This window comes from Hordeum vulgare, chromosome 1H (assembly GCF_904849725.1).
Source record: "Hordeum vulgare subsp. vulgare chromosome 1H, MorexV3_pseudomolecules_assembly, whole genome shotgun sequence".
NCBI lineage: Eukaryota > Viridiplantae > Streptophyta > Magnoliopsida > Poales > Poaceae > Hordeum > Hordeum vulgare.
This window is the reverse complement of record NC_058518.1, coordinates 466,646,624-466,660,065: the sequence shown is the minus strand read 5'-3', so window position 1 is coordinate 466,660,065 and position 13,442 is coordinate 466,646,624. Positions and strand designations below refer to the sequence as shown.

At 38.0% G+C, this 13,442-nt stretch overlaps 2 pseudogenes; both read right to left on the bottom strand.

The window, feature by feature from the left end:
• Window positions 1-4,581: 4,581 nt before the first annotated feature.
• LOC123415264 lies at window positions 4,582-6,031 on the bottom strand (annotated as a pseudogene).
• A 3,119-nt stretch (window positions 6,032-9,150) lies between these two features.
• On the bottom strand, window positions 9,151-10,891 carry LOC123400967 (annotated as a pseudogene).
• Window positions 10,892-13,442: the final 2,551 nt, after the last annotated feature.

Genomic DNA, 13,442 nt, shown 5'->3' with positions numbered 1-13,442 from the left:
CATCATTGAGTTGTGCTAGAATTGGCTGGTTAACATAAGCACTGGAGTAATAAGCTAGGTCAAATAAGCCCAATGCCATCGCAAAGAGGTGTAACTTGGAAAAAAAATTCCACTCAATGTAAGGTTATAATTGAGTTCTATTTTAGTTGATGGCTACACATTTACATATCAGATGGTACCCTCTGGCAGCACAATGACAATGGAGTAGTGAATTGGCAGTAGTATGCCACAAATAGGCTAATCTCGAAAAGCCATCAGCGGAAGTAGAGCTTTTTCATCAGAGGTGCTCTCCAAAAAAACCCACCAAGCTATTTTGTGTTTTTGTCACTGTTTTGGCAAAACTCGTTAACAAGGTGTGCAAGAATAAGTACTCTCCAACAAAACTCACGAAGCTATTTGTGTTTGTTTATCATTGTTTTGGCAGAACTCGTTAATAAGGTGTGCAAGAATAAGAAACCTAGTCAGAATCTATTTGTTGCACATAACATTACAAAAGATTTGAAACCATGTAAAAACCAACTCGTTGCACACAATATTAAAATTCCGATAGAAAAGCTTGGCCATCACTCATCAGCCACATGTAGCTAGTAAAAACTTTCAGTAAATTCATAAGCGGCGTGAAAAGCATTCAACATGTTTTAGGCTAGCAATGGGGTATCTTCCTATTCGACACTTGTTAGGAACTCAGACGTTCATGCAGGGAGATCTTTACATTGCTTGACATTATTCAGAACCAGTCATTCTCGATGTGGTAGATGAAGCTAGTTTTCATTTCAAGACTATATCGGGATGTCTATGTAGCTTGGGAATGGGCATAAATTGGAAGTTCCATACCTCTAGCATCCTCTTCACAACCTATCAACTTAAAGAAGCATTTGTTACAGAAATAATGATGGGGTAGCAATTCTAGGAAATCATTAGAGCTAACAGGAAAACACCCAACTTGCATAATTCTTCCAATTGACAACATATGCTAGAATAATGATGCATATAATAACATGCATGACATCACAACAAATGAAGCATATGGAATATGCATACCGGATGGAAGAGAAGCAATAAACTTGGCAAGTTTATTTCATCAATCTAATAATAACTAGTTCATAAGCTCTGTGTCCCAGCAACCCCATAATTCATAAGTGGATTCCATAAAACTTGCTTACCCTTGAGTTATCTGCACCTTAATAATTATGTATATTCCAAACTAAAATATTTACTTATCGATCTATATATATATGTGTGAAGCAAGTTCTCTTTTTAATTTCTTTTACACAATGGTTTTGCATTAACTTAAGTTTGAATTTAAAAATACTGTAACATGTTAAATCCAAACTTTTCTTGTTTATATTGCTGACGCAAAACGCCTCATAAAATTTCAAGATCATGATAAGTTTGTTTTTTCCTGCTGTTCTGAAGTTTCTACATACTAAATATGAACTTACACAATACCAATAGGTTGTACAAAGTGCCATCCCATACCACCTTCAGCTCATAGTTCTTGACTGGGTTTTAATTGAAAGTCCTTCCCAGGGTCAAAACCAAAAATGCAGTTTGGAACAAGTTTCAAATAACTAAAAGCCACTATAACTTGTAACTCTATTACTATCAGCCAAGTAAGTAGTAAATTAGAGAGCTTTGCTTCTATAGTTAGAATATCAACATCATCACTTCTGTGTGTGGTATGTTCATATTAGTGAATACCAATAATGAACTATGTGCTAATTTGCATTTGTTCCCATCATTAATTGAGATGGAAGGCAATAAATAACAAAATTACTAAGGATCATATATTGTATATGTTTATTTAGTTATACACATACGACAAACCCTCGCAATAATTTATAACTTTCTTGTAGCACCACTGTGATTATCACTAAGCTAACTAAATGTGATGAACTAGGCTCAATTTGCAAAAAAAGCAAGACATAGCGGTAGCATTGTCTCATCACAAATTAAGCATACAGTAATACAAATGGAATATACTTATGGTTACTAACCTACTCTCATGGATAACTGAAAATAAACATCATATGGTTGCACTATCCATAGCCAAACCCAAGAGGATATTAAATGCACTTCTTATGCATGTTTCTGTTGATCAACATTTGGCAAAGGAAGTTCCCCTTTCTTCTCTTTTGCTAGGCGGTAGCAACTCTTAATAGATCCTTGCATGTTCCTCACCAGGTAAAGGAACATTGTGCCCAGGGGTCTACCCGAGAATTGTAAATAGGGGGCAGAGCCCAGAAATGGGCATAGGGGCCAAGTTTTTTCTTGTGAACCGCCTATTTTTCTCGACTCCATTTGAATGCCAACTTTGTTGTCACGAAATGCCCAAAGCCAAACTACCCACCATTTTATTTCTTTTACATGCCAAGGATACAATCAAGTGGTACGTACACATAAAACCCAACAATGTACTCAACCTTGTTCAATGCATTACTCATATGTGACTTAGCTATGTTTCACAACATAAGGCTTGCGGCATGCACATAGATTTGCATAATGTTCTATTTATTTGTCCAATTTTACTTGCGAGCATTTATGTGTAAAAAAATTAACAATTAGAAAACGAATATAATATGGAAATTCAGACATTCCAATATGTTGTGGGAAAATTTGACTTGTATTTCCATGAGGCCATAAGCCAATATAGATACACGAACAAGTGTGGTAAATATACATAAACCCTTATAGATCAGGGATATTATATGGATGATATATCAAAAGAATATACAAACAACCCTCCCTTGAAATCATGGTGGACCACCGAAATTGAGTTTAGAGAGGTAAAAACCGTGTTGTCCTCTAGCCTAGGCCTTAATGAAAGAATACACTTACTGTAGCTCGGAAGGCACATACTGTAGAGCAATGACCTAATCTTGCACCGTGGACTGCTTGAAGGAAGCATCGATAACAGTATGCTTGGTGTGCTCTTGCTTTGTAAGGTCTCATGCATTACTTATAGAACATGTGCTGCGTGATAAAAGAGGAGTCCGTAGTGACAAATAGGAAAATTATCAAGCAACCACCATAGCTAAGTCATCTATGCAGTCAAAAGTCCCATAGCTCGCAACTCGGCCTCCACTCTCGAACGACAAGTTGATGTTTGTTTCTTAATATTCCAGCTTGTGGGAACTTCCAAGAAAAAATAGAATAAGCAGAAAGCCCAAGTAGCATATGATTATGCCTGAAGCTGTAACAATTTGGAGCGTGGAAAAAAATGGCTTAAAGATATATGAAAATGAGTGTGAAACAAGACATGGGTAAGAATGTGAACTTTGTAGGATGTATCAGAGTGGAAACTAGATAGACAAGACTTGAAACATGATGACAACAGAGAATCGAATCATAGTGGCTCACCATCACAAACTTGGAGGGGGACAATGAGCTCCATCAGAGTCTCAATAATATGCTGATGAGGAAGAGAAGCACAAGCAAGATGATCATCGATGTATGTGCTTCTTTGAGGATTTGTGTGTGTTTTAGAGTGTGTGAAGCATATCTCAAGAAAGAGAGTGGAGTTGAGTGATTCAACTCCCAAGTCCTATTTCCCACAAATTCCATATATAATCATCAATGTCATCTCCACAATTTGTTTTAAAATCACTAGGCAGAGGAAAATTTACTAGAACACTGAAATCTCCATCAGTGGAGATGTTGTGGAATCTCCCGTTCTTGTCTCGAAAATCCCTTGCACCTACAGTGTTAACGCGTAGCATGACTTCTCACTTACGGTCGTTAGGGTCTGCGGCAATCTCTTGGAGGCCAGTCTCGTTGAAGAAAGGGCACATTGTAGTGTTCAGGATGTGAAGCGTGCATAGCTGCCTCTCTCCTACAATTCATGATATAACATCCTCTTGCTGCTCTTACACACCTCGATTCCTCCCGCCCTTCTTCAGCACAACTCCGGTGACTCCATCCCGTTCTCTCATTGACTCGGTTGTGTGAAAACACACAGCCTGACCATTGAGCCATTTTATAGTGTGGGAGCATGAAAAGAGCAGCTCGAGGAGATGTGTTAGGATTAATCCGAGATTGCAACATGAATGAGTATGATTATTGTGAGGGTGGAGGGTATACTTTGGGTGGCGCTAGGTTGTGGTCTTTGTGGTGGAGGCGTGTGGTCGTTCCATGGTGGCCTTGGCTAGAGATGAATAAGACAACATGAGTTTGGAGGGGATTCTAGTGGTTTGGGAGAAGTGTATCTAGCACCTCGAGTGTTGGCACAATGCCATCAATAGACCTTGAAAGTTATGTTAGCAATTGAGCTTTACAAGATGAACACATGGCTTTAGGGCCCATTGTCCAACAAGGCTGACACATACCTGTCGCTCATGGTACAACATGCACTGCTATCCTTGTTAATTGAGTGAAACACATCTATGTTACTCAAACTTATACTATGACCACACTTTTATCAATTTACGACCACCATTGACGGTAAAAGAGTCAACCTATGCCCGTTGTCACTCCTATCATATGTATTTTGCTAACATGCAAACAGTTCACAATTTGAATGTCCATGTAGGTATCTAACATGACATATGCCCTCGGTTGTAGTTTTTTTTGCAATATGACCACTCAAATTTCACTAGGATGGAGACAATGATTTTTTATTACAACTTTTCTAACAACAATTGTTTTTTCTCTTTTCCATTATCTTTAGAAAAATACGGCTGGCCATTACGCTTCTCTTTCATATTTTTTGTAATTCAGATCTACACTTGACCATATTTGAATTCACCTGTTTTGTTCAAACAACCAATAAGAACAAGACCTTTCAGAACATGAATCTTACATCTAGTTCTTATGCCACTCAACCTATTATCTTGATGGGCCTTAAGAATCATCAACAGGTAACACTCTAAACTTGGTTCATAACCTTGTAGTAACATTTGTGATGTTGTCTTCGTTTTGCCACTACCAATTTCCCAGAACAAAGAGAGCATATTCTCTGTTCTTAGGCACTCTAGCTAATTCACGCATGTCATCTTGTTGCGTCAACTCAAATATCTCATCTCTTATTCCTGAAGTCGAAAGGAGAGATATAATTTCATGACTCATATAGCATGACTCGGCTTTGCTCCAACTTGTAATGTTAAACATTGTGCTTTTAGATTCAAATTTGTTTGTGCCAGGCCACATAGAGGAAGATTAAGAAATGGTCCAATTTCGACAACAACAACTCCTTTGTAGCCACCATATCTTATTTGAAAAGCTGAAGGAGGGTTAGTACTGTCTAATCCAATCCGGTGAGCAATTCTTTGGCACATGTCTCAAAAATCTTCCCAATACCGTCAGAAAATTTGTATTTAGTGCCACGCCATGTGACTTCAATATCTCGAATCTCTTCCACACCCCGTGGTAGGATTTGAATTGTTTGTTTGGAGGAGCTGATTAGTCGGTCCATTCTAGCCGCACACTTACATATTGAACGAATTTCTTCAAAGTGTCCATGCATTTTCTTATATCCTCGGCCTTGAGAGAATCATTAGAGGAAAAAATCCAAATAGAATTTCCATGAAGTTGACTTGCTGAGAAGGCTAGGAATTCATATTTGTTTAGACCAATGGAAATCCTTCTTCGAGGATGGATAAAATGCGACAATACAAACCATTTTCAAGGGTTGAGGAGAAATGCTCATCCAGTTCTAACAGAGATAACATTTGGAAAAACCTTACTCCAGTCTTCGTCAATAAAAGTAACTCTAGCAAAGTCAGAACCATGCTTTTTTATGATGCTCAACCACAGAATTTAAAACTTCATCCTCATGCCCCAAGCAGTATATTTGGATAGTGTGAATGGTGTAGCACACCATTAATTTTCCCTCAACTTTAGTCCTACTAGACAACAAAGTCTTGTGGCTCCTTTTCCGGCCATGAGCCTCCTATTGGATAAAGTGTAAAGGTTCGTAGCATGTAAACTCTTAACTTGCTCATTTTCTGAAAATTCTCCTTGAAATATGAACTCATATTTCTTCAAGAGCTTTAAACAAATCAGGATTAACATGTTTGACGGCTATCTTCCCCATGTGAACAAGAGAATTGGGACAAAAAATGACTTCAAAGGGCATCGAGCAACCACTCGGGCGCTCAACAAGGGGAACCAACGATGGTCCAACATATTCCATTAATGATATGACAAATTCCCCAAACTGGTGCACCTTCATCAAGTATGAGGGTGAGAGTTGAACACTTCCCAAAAGAGTGGTCCCGTGAAAAATCTAGTGCTCCAACTCGGATAAACTTTGCATCCTTCGTGCATGCATGAAAGCGGTCATATGAGAACCTTCAATAAATCGCAGGTCCGAAATTGTAGTGCATATTCTTGGTGCATACATTAGCTGAAACAAACATTAAATTGAAATTACTAAAGATGATATATTTTGTTACCAGCTTCAGAATTATAGAATAAATTATAAGAGTGTTGCACCTGACCAACCAATAGTCTACGAAGTATGACAATCAGTAAATTTAGAAAAGTATCGATTATGTGTACTCATATGAGATATGTATATGAGTGGAAATAAAAAATGGAGAGCTATCCATCTTACTTTATGGGCTCTAGCGCATACTTGCAAACCACACCACTGATAATTCACTCTAATTTTCTGACTTGAGAATTTTAGCTCCGCAAGTATTTAGGTAGGAAGTACATCTAGATCTTCATGTTTCAAAGTTCAACCAAGATGTTTCCATATTTTGCATATTGGATACCACTAGATCCATATAACATCAAGCTGTCACATTTGCCAATATATAAATAGTTAGGGCATATCAAATGCTAGCCCCTAAACGGACACCATAATGTCCTTCTTTTGGACGGATCTGGTCTACAAACAATCCCAGAGGGAGCCATCCAATCCTTAAATCACAAAAAATCCACATTTATACGGTTGAGAGAAGAGAGCATGGGGGGCCATGCATGTGGTGGATATGTGTGTGTGGTGTGCAGTTGGGAGGAGAGAGGGAAAATAGAGGACCATGTGGGGGATTTTCCATGGTCAAGTGGATGTACGGACACTCGAAAGCTCCCCAGGTAGGATTAGATTTGTGGAAAAAGGATGTGCGGACCGCTTCGTGAACCGATAAGGGACCCCATTGGATTACCAAAGTTTACAAAAGTGGTCGAAACACAAAAATCTGGACATACGCCAGAGTTTTGAGTGTCTCCTTTGGAGATATATTTAACAAACTACTAGCACTAGCGCACATAATATATTTTTGCAATAAATGCCCCTATCACAAAAAAAAGTCCAGCACATGCATTGGAAAGAAAAAGAAGGCGCATAAATGTTGGTAACAAAAGCGACAATCTTATTCGTATGAGTCAAGATTCGGAAAACCCATTAACTAAGCTAATAATGTCTAAAAAGAAGGGACCATTTGGATAGTTAGGCTAACACTTAGTGAAACAAGCTTTATGTGTGTAGGCTCTGAATATATCCCAACAAGAAATAATCTAGTTTTACTAAAGTTTGAGAACAAATAAATGCAAATTCAGTGACCACTCTACTTACATTTCACGAATTCTAGTAGCAAACCATACCATCGAGTTAAATCAAGGTATGCACACAATGCATATCTAACATATTGTCTGCCTCACTTCACTTGCATGGATCTCATATGTGACATGTAAATGCATTTAACATTTGGGGATTTCTACCTTGCCATGTAACCATGACTTTTGATTAATATTGTGTAACAAGGCAAAAATAGAAGTATCAGAGAACATGGTGAGCAGCTCACCTGCAGCAAGATATTGGTGGTTCGATCAAAGGCGCACTTGAAGCAGTTCCTAATGTTCTCAAAGAACACTTCAAACTTGTACCTTTGGGAATCATGATTAAGGTACTGGTCTATGTGCCATTTCCCCGGGATGACATCTACACGAACGTTGTCCCAAGAATTAGTTGCCATGAATTTGCGCTCGATGACGCCGTTGCCTACAAGGAGACGTGCATCGGTTGCTTGAAGTAAAACATCAAGCACGCGAGGAAGAAGCTACGTCGAGGCAGGGGAGATGGAGAGGAGCGAGCCGATGAAGTGGGGTAGGCGATTGAAGGAGGTGAGTTTGGCGGCGTGGGTTATAGTAGTAGTGGAATCAAAGTGAACAACACCATTGCCTTGACTTAGCAAACAACGTCAGGTCGCGGGGATCTCGCAGGCATACGATCCAACAATAATGGTGATGACGGAATTGACAAAGGCTAGAAGCTCCCTAGCAACGATGGAGGGTGGGATATTAGAGACTCGCACCATGGTTGTGGAAGCCGGTGCCAACACCGTTGTCCCTGTCACTAAGGAACCGTGTGGAGTTGAGTAAAGCTTTGAATGGAAATGTACTTTACATTCACCACATTTGCGCTTCTCTTGCTGTCATCATTCTTCACTTCAACTTGGGGTTGTGGATGATCATTTTTATTTTATTTTTGGCAATGAAATTTTAACTAATTAGTGTATTATTAAGTGACACCATTTTTTGCTATCTCCGTATTAGAGTATATACCTTTGCTACTTTCTTGGTTAAAAGAGCAGGTTTAGTTGCCTTGCTCTTTCCCTTGTGCAACCTATCAAGTCAAAGTTTTCTTCCTGTTCTAGTTTTGGGATTGCACTTCCTTTTTCTTTAGTAGTGCAGCTCGAGCAAGTCATCTCTTTGTCGCACATTTGGGTCAGCATTTTCTTGGTCATGATTTGGTTCATTTATAACACTTGTAGATGCATTACCCACCATACTCTACCCAAAACGGCCAAGCCTCCTCTCGACTTTTGAATATCATGACAACTTGAGGCATTACCTTATAAGATTTGTGTGTGTGCACACCAGCCAATTTATTTGCCTTTGCCAAAACATATAATCAGTTAACCAGACTGCGCAACACCAACTAATATTCTAGATGCATATTTGAAAGAATTAGCATTAGTAAAAATGTTACTACAACTTGCACGCCATGTATTGTACTTTTGAATATCTAGTGCTTGATCTGAACTTGCACAACCATGTATTTAATCTAGTGTCTATGATGTGAACTAGTGATTACAACTTGCACTTGAAAGAATTATATATGTGTGATGTGAACTTATGAATATCTATTTGTACACTATATGATGTATGCCACAACTCTATTCACAACTCTACTATATATTATACTTAAATTACAAAGTGCATCGTCCCTAATTCTGAACATTTAGGTGTAATTGCTCGAGCAGGCGTGTTTTTTGTAATTTTGATGTACACTTGACAATACTTTAGTTTGCCTGTTTCGTCCAAACAACCAATAAAAACAAGCCCTTTGGAAACATGAATCTTACATCTAGTTCTTATATCACCCAACCTATTATATTGATAGGCCTTATCAATCATCAACATGTAAGGCTCTAAACTTGGTTCATAACCTTGGAGTAACATTTTTTATGTTGTCTTTGTTTCGGCGCTATCAATTTTCCCAGAATAGAGAGAGCAACTTCTCTGTTCATCGTAATTTTAGGTATTCATGCATTTCATCTTGTTGCATCGACTCAAATATCTCACCTCTTATTCCCAAAGTCGAAAGGAAAGAGATAATTCCATGATTCATATAGCATGTCTGGGCTTTCCTCCAATTTGTAACGTTAAACATTGTTCCCTAAGATTCAAATTTCTTAATGCTCGCCCACTCAGAAAGTTTAAGGAATGAATCAGGGTCGACAACAATGACTCCTTTGTAGCCACCATACCTTATTTGAAAAGCTGAAAGAGGGTTAGTACGGTCTAATCCAATTCGGCGAGCCATTTCTTTAGCAAATCTTCAAATACCATCAGAAAATATCTATTTAGTGCAATCAGTTATGACTCAAATATCCTGAATTTCTTGCACATCCTGCGGTAGGATTTCAATTGTTTGTTTGGAGAAGCTCAACAGGTGGCCCATTCTAGCCACGCCCTTAGATATTGAACAAACTATTCGAAGTGTCCCATCCACTTTCTTATATCCTCGGCCTATAGGGAATCATTAGAAGCAAACAGCCAAACAAAACTTCCACTAAGTTAACTTGTTGATAAGGCGATTATTCATACTTATTTGGACCAATGGAAAATCCTTCTTTCGGGTTGGATAAAATGCGATAATACAAGAAAACTTTCAAGAGTTGAGAAAGGAATCCTCATGCAGTTCTTAAGAGATGGAATCTGGAAAAAGCTTACTCTAGTCTTCGTCTACAAAAGTGACTCTAGCAAAGTTAGAAGCATACTTTTTGTGATGGTTAACCACATAATTTGAAAGTTCTTCCTTAGGTCCCATGAAGTATATTTTGGATGGAGTAATATGATTCTGTAACACATCATTAATTTTCCTCCAACTTCAATCCTACTTGAGAACAAAGTCTTGTGGCTCATTTTCCTACTATAAGCCTCCTACTCGATGAAGTGCAAAGGTCCATAGCACGTAAACTCTTACTTGCTCATTTTCCCAAAAAGCCTCCTTGAAATATGAACCCATATTTCTTCAAGAGCATTAAGAAGATCAGAAGTAACATGTTCGACAACTATTTTCCCCCTGTGAACTAGAGAATCAGGACAAAAAATAACTTCCAATGGCACTGAGCATACTTTTCGGCAATCAACAAGGGGAATCGATGATGGGCCAACAAATTCGTTTAATGATATGACAAATTCCTGCAATTTGCAATTCTCCTGAGAAAGGTAAATTATCGAAATTAAATGCCACTAATGCACCTTCATCAAGTATGATGGTCAGAGTTGAGCACTTCCTTAAAGAGTGGTTAGGTGTAAAATCTAGTGCTCATACTCAGGTAAACTTTGCATCCTCTGTGCATGCATGAAAGCGGTCATACAAGAACCTTGAATAAATTGCATGCCGAGAAATTGTAGTGCAAATTCTTGGAGCATACATGAGCAAAAACAAACACTAAATCCACACTCATATATATATATATATATATATATATATATATATATATATATATATATATATATATATATATATATATATGAGTGTGGATTTTTCAACACCCGGTGAATATGCCACCCCTATGGGTGGTATTTCCACCCCATCTTATCTCCGTTCAATTCATGCCTCGTGATCCATGCAAACACTATGCTATCATCAGTCCTCCATCAGGATTCAGTTAATGAAGCATGCTAATGATCACACTAATATGTTTCCAACAGAGTATGTGTCAAACTAGGGGTATCAAAATGTCAAGTCATGAACACTTGACCAAAAATATTCCCTAAGAGTATACAAAATAGTATCACTTGCTAACTTTTTGTAATAGTACAAAAAAATTGGTTGGTGATTAGGACTTATGTTCCTAAAATAAATTCTCCACGAACTCTAAAAAGATTCCACCAAAAAATATCCTTGCGTATACATAGTATCAACATTTAACATTGTTACTACTTAGTCCTAGGAAGTCATCTAAATCTAATTAGACAAATGCAAGCCTAAAAGATGCTACACGGATCTCAAAGCGAGATCAAACAGAAGCTAGAGGGGTGGCAATGCCCGGGTGGCAAAGGCCTAATATATATAGGTTTCCTATCACCGGGTGGTAGTTACCACCACTTGAGTTTTGTTTGTTGTATGTACTATCTAACAAATCGAAGAGTATGTACGTGTAGTATATAGTATATAAGAATGTATAGGGACTATATATATATATATACTTTTTTTCGATAGTATGTCTCATATTTTGAGTATGCTCCATTTCACATACAAATATATATGTATTTCCCAAATATAATTAAAGTCATGGGACAATTTGTAATTTTTTCATGTAACTCACGTGAAGTATCTTATATATAGTATATCAACATACTTACAATCATAAAGTAGTATATATACCACCACAAGATAGTATATGAGACATGTGGGGTAACTACCCCTAGGTAGTAGAAGGTATTTTTTCATATATATATATTATTAGAATAGTTATTCTGCACACGCTTCCCAACTCCACGTTCAACGTTAGTGCACCGCATCCCTATCAAACAAAACACTGCAATGTCACCAGAAAAAACTGCACACGCTTTTTCTAGTGCACCGCATCCCTATCAAACAAAACACTGCAATGTCACCAGAAAAAACTGCACACGCTTTTTCGACACCGTTTTGGTTCCAGTTTTTAAAAAGTTTGTCGGCATGAGGTGTATAATATACTGTTGGATTGCTACGGACAAAACCCCAAATTTTTCATGCTGAACATTTTCACGATTCCTCGCGGTTTAAGAACAATTTCGAAAATGGTGGGCGCATGATGGGCTGCAACGAGCGTATTTTCGTGATTGTTTCTAAACCGCTCGTTGAAATGAAGTAAATGATATGGCATTCGAAAGATATTTTTGATCTGCATCTTTTTCATGTGGATTACTCTCTCTAATTCCTCATACTTGGAGAGTAATTTCAAATTTACTAAAAACAGAATTCTGTTTTTTTTTACTTTCTATTTTTTGGTACGTTTTCGCTGCAATTTTCCGACTATTCGTTAGAACGAGGCGTATAATACGGTGTTGAAAACTTGTGTAATAGGCACAACTTTCATATGTTGGTCATTTGTTGAGATTCCTCATGGTTTTAAACGAATTTTGAAAACGGTGCCGTTGTCTGTGAGTTACAGCGAGTGTATTTTCATAAAAAAATTCAAACCGCTTAAGAGCATCTTTTCATGTATAACACTCTCTCTAATTACGTACGGTTCAAGAGCAGTTTTAAATTTACCAAAACACGAACACACTATTTTTTGCGACACCAAAATCAATGAGGGAACTGTATCAAACACATAACCGCACTGCTTCAATGCATCCGACACACAAGTGGACTTCATGGTTTCTTTTGTTGAACGTAATTTTTTGAAGACTGCACTGCATCCGAGAAACAAGTGGACTTCATGGCATATTTTGTTGAACGTAATTTGACGCATGAACCGCATCAGAAAGAAGAACACACTGCTTCAGACTGAAGACCACACTGGATCTGGCGGGCAGGTGCACTGCATGATTTTCTTTTTCTAACAAAATGACATCACACAGAAATGAGTGATGTTCACATCAAAGGAAGTGCACCTTGCCTCAAATCTAAACAAACTACATGAATTTATTCTTTTTTCTCAACAATTTTTATAACAAATTAAAATACCCCTCGGGCGTGGAGGGCTACCGAACTGTAGGGCCATGGAACAATGCACCACAACGGGGAAATCATCGAAGACAGAAAAATAATCGTTTTGCACTACATGTCCACATGGTCCAAACTACATGCGAAAGTGTGAATAACACCATGTTCCGCCTCAAACTGCAACCAAATGAGTCCCCGGAACTTTTATGATTTATGTAAAATCATCAAAGACAAAAAAACACCGACTCCACTACATGTGCACATACTTCAAACTACATTTTCTGAATGCAGTCTCGTCGCGAACACAAATGAGTGCATGTAATTCTAA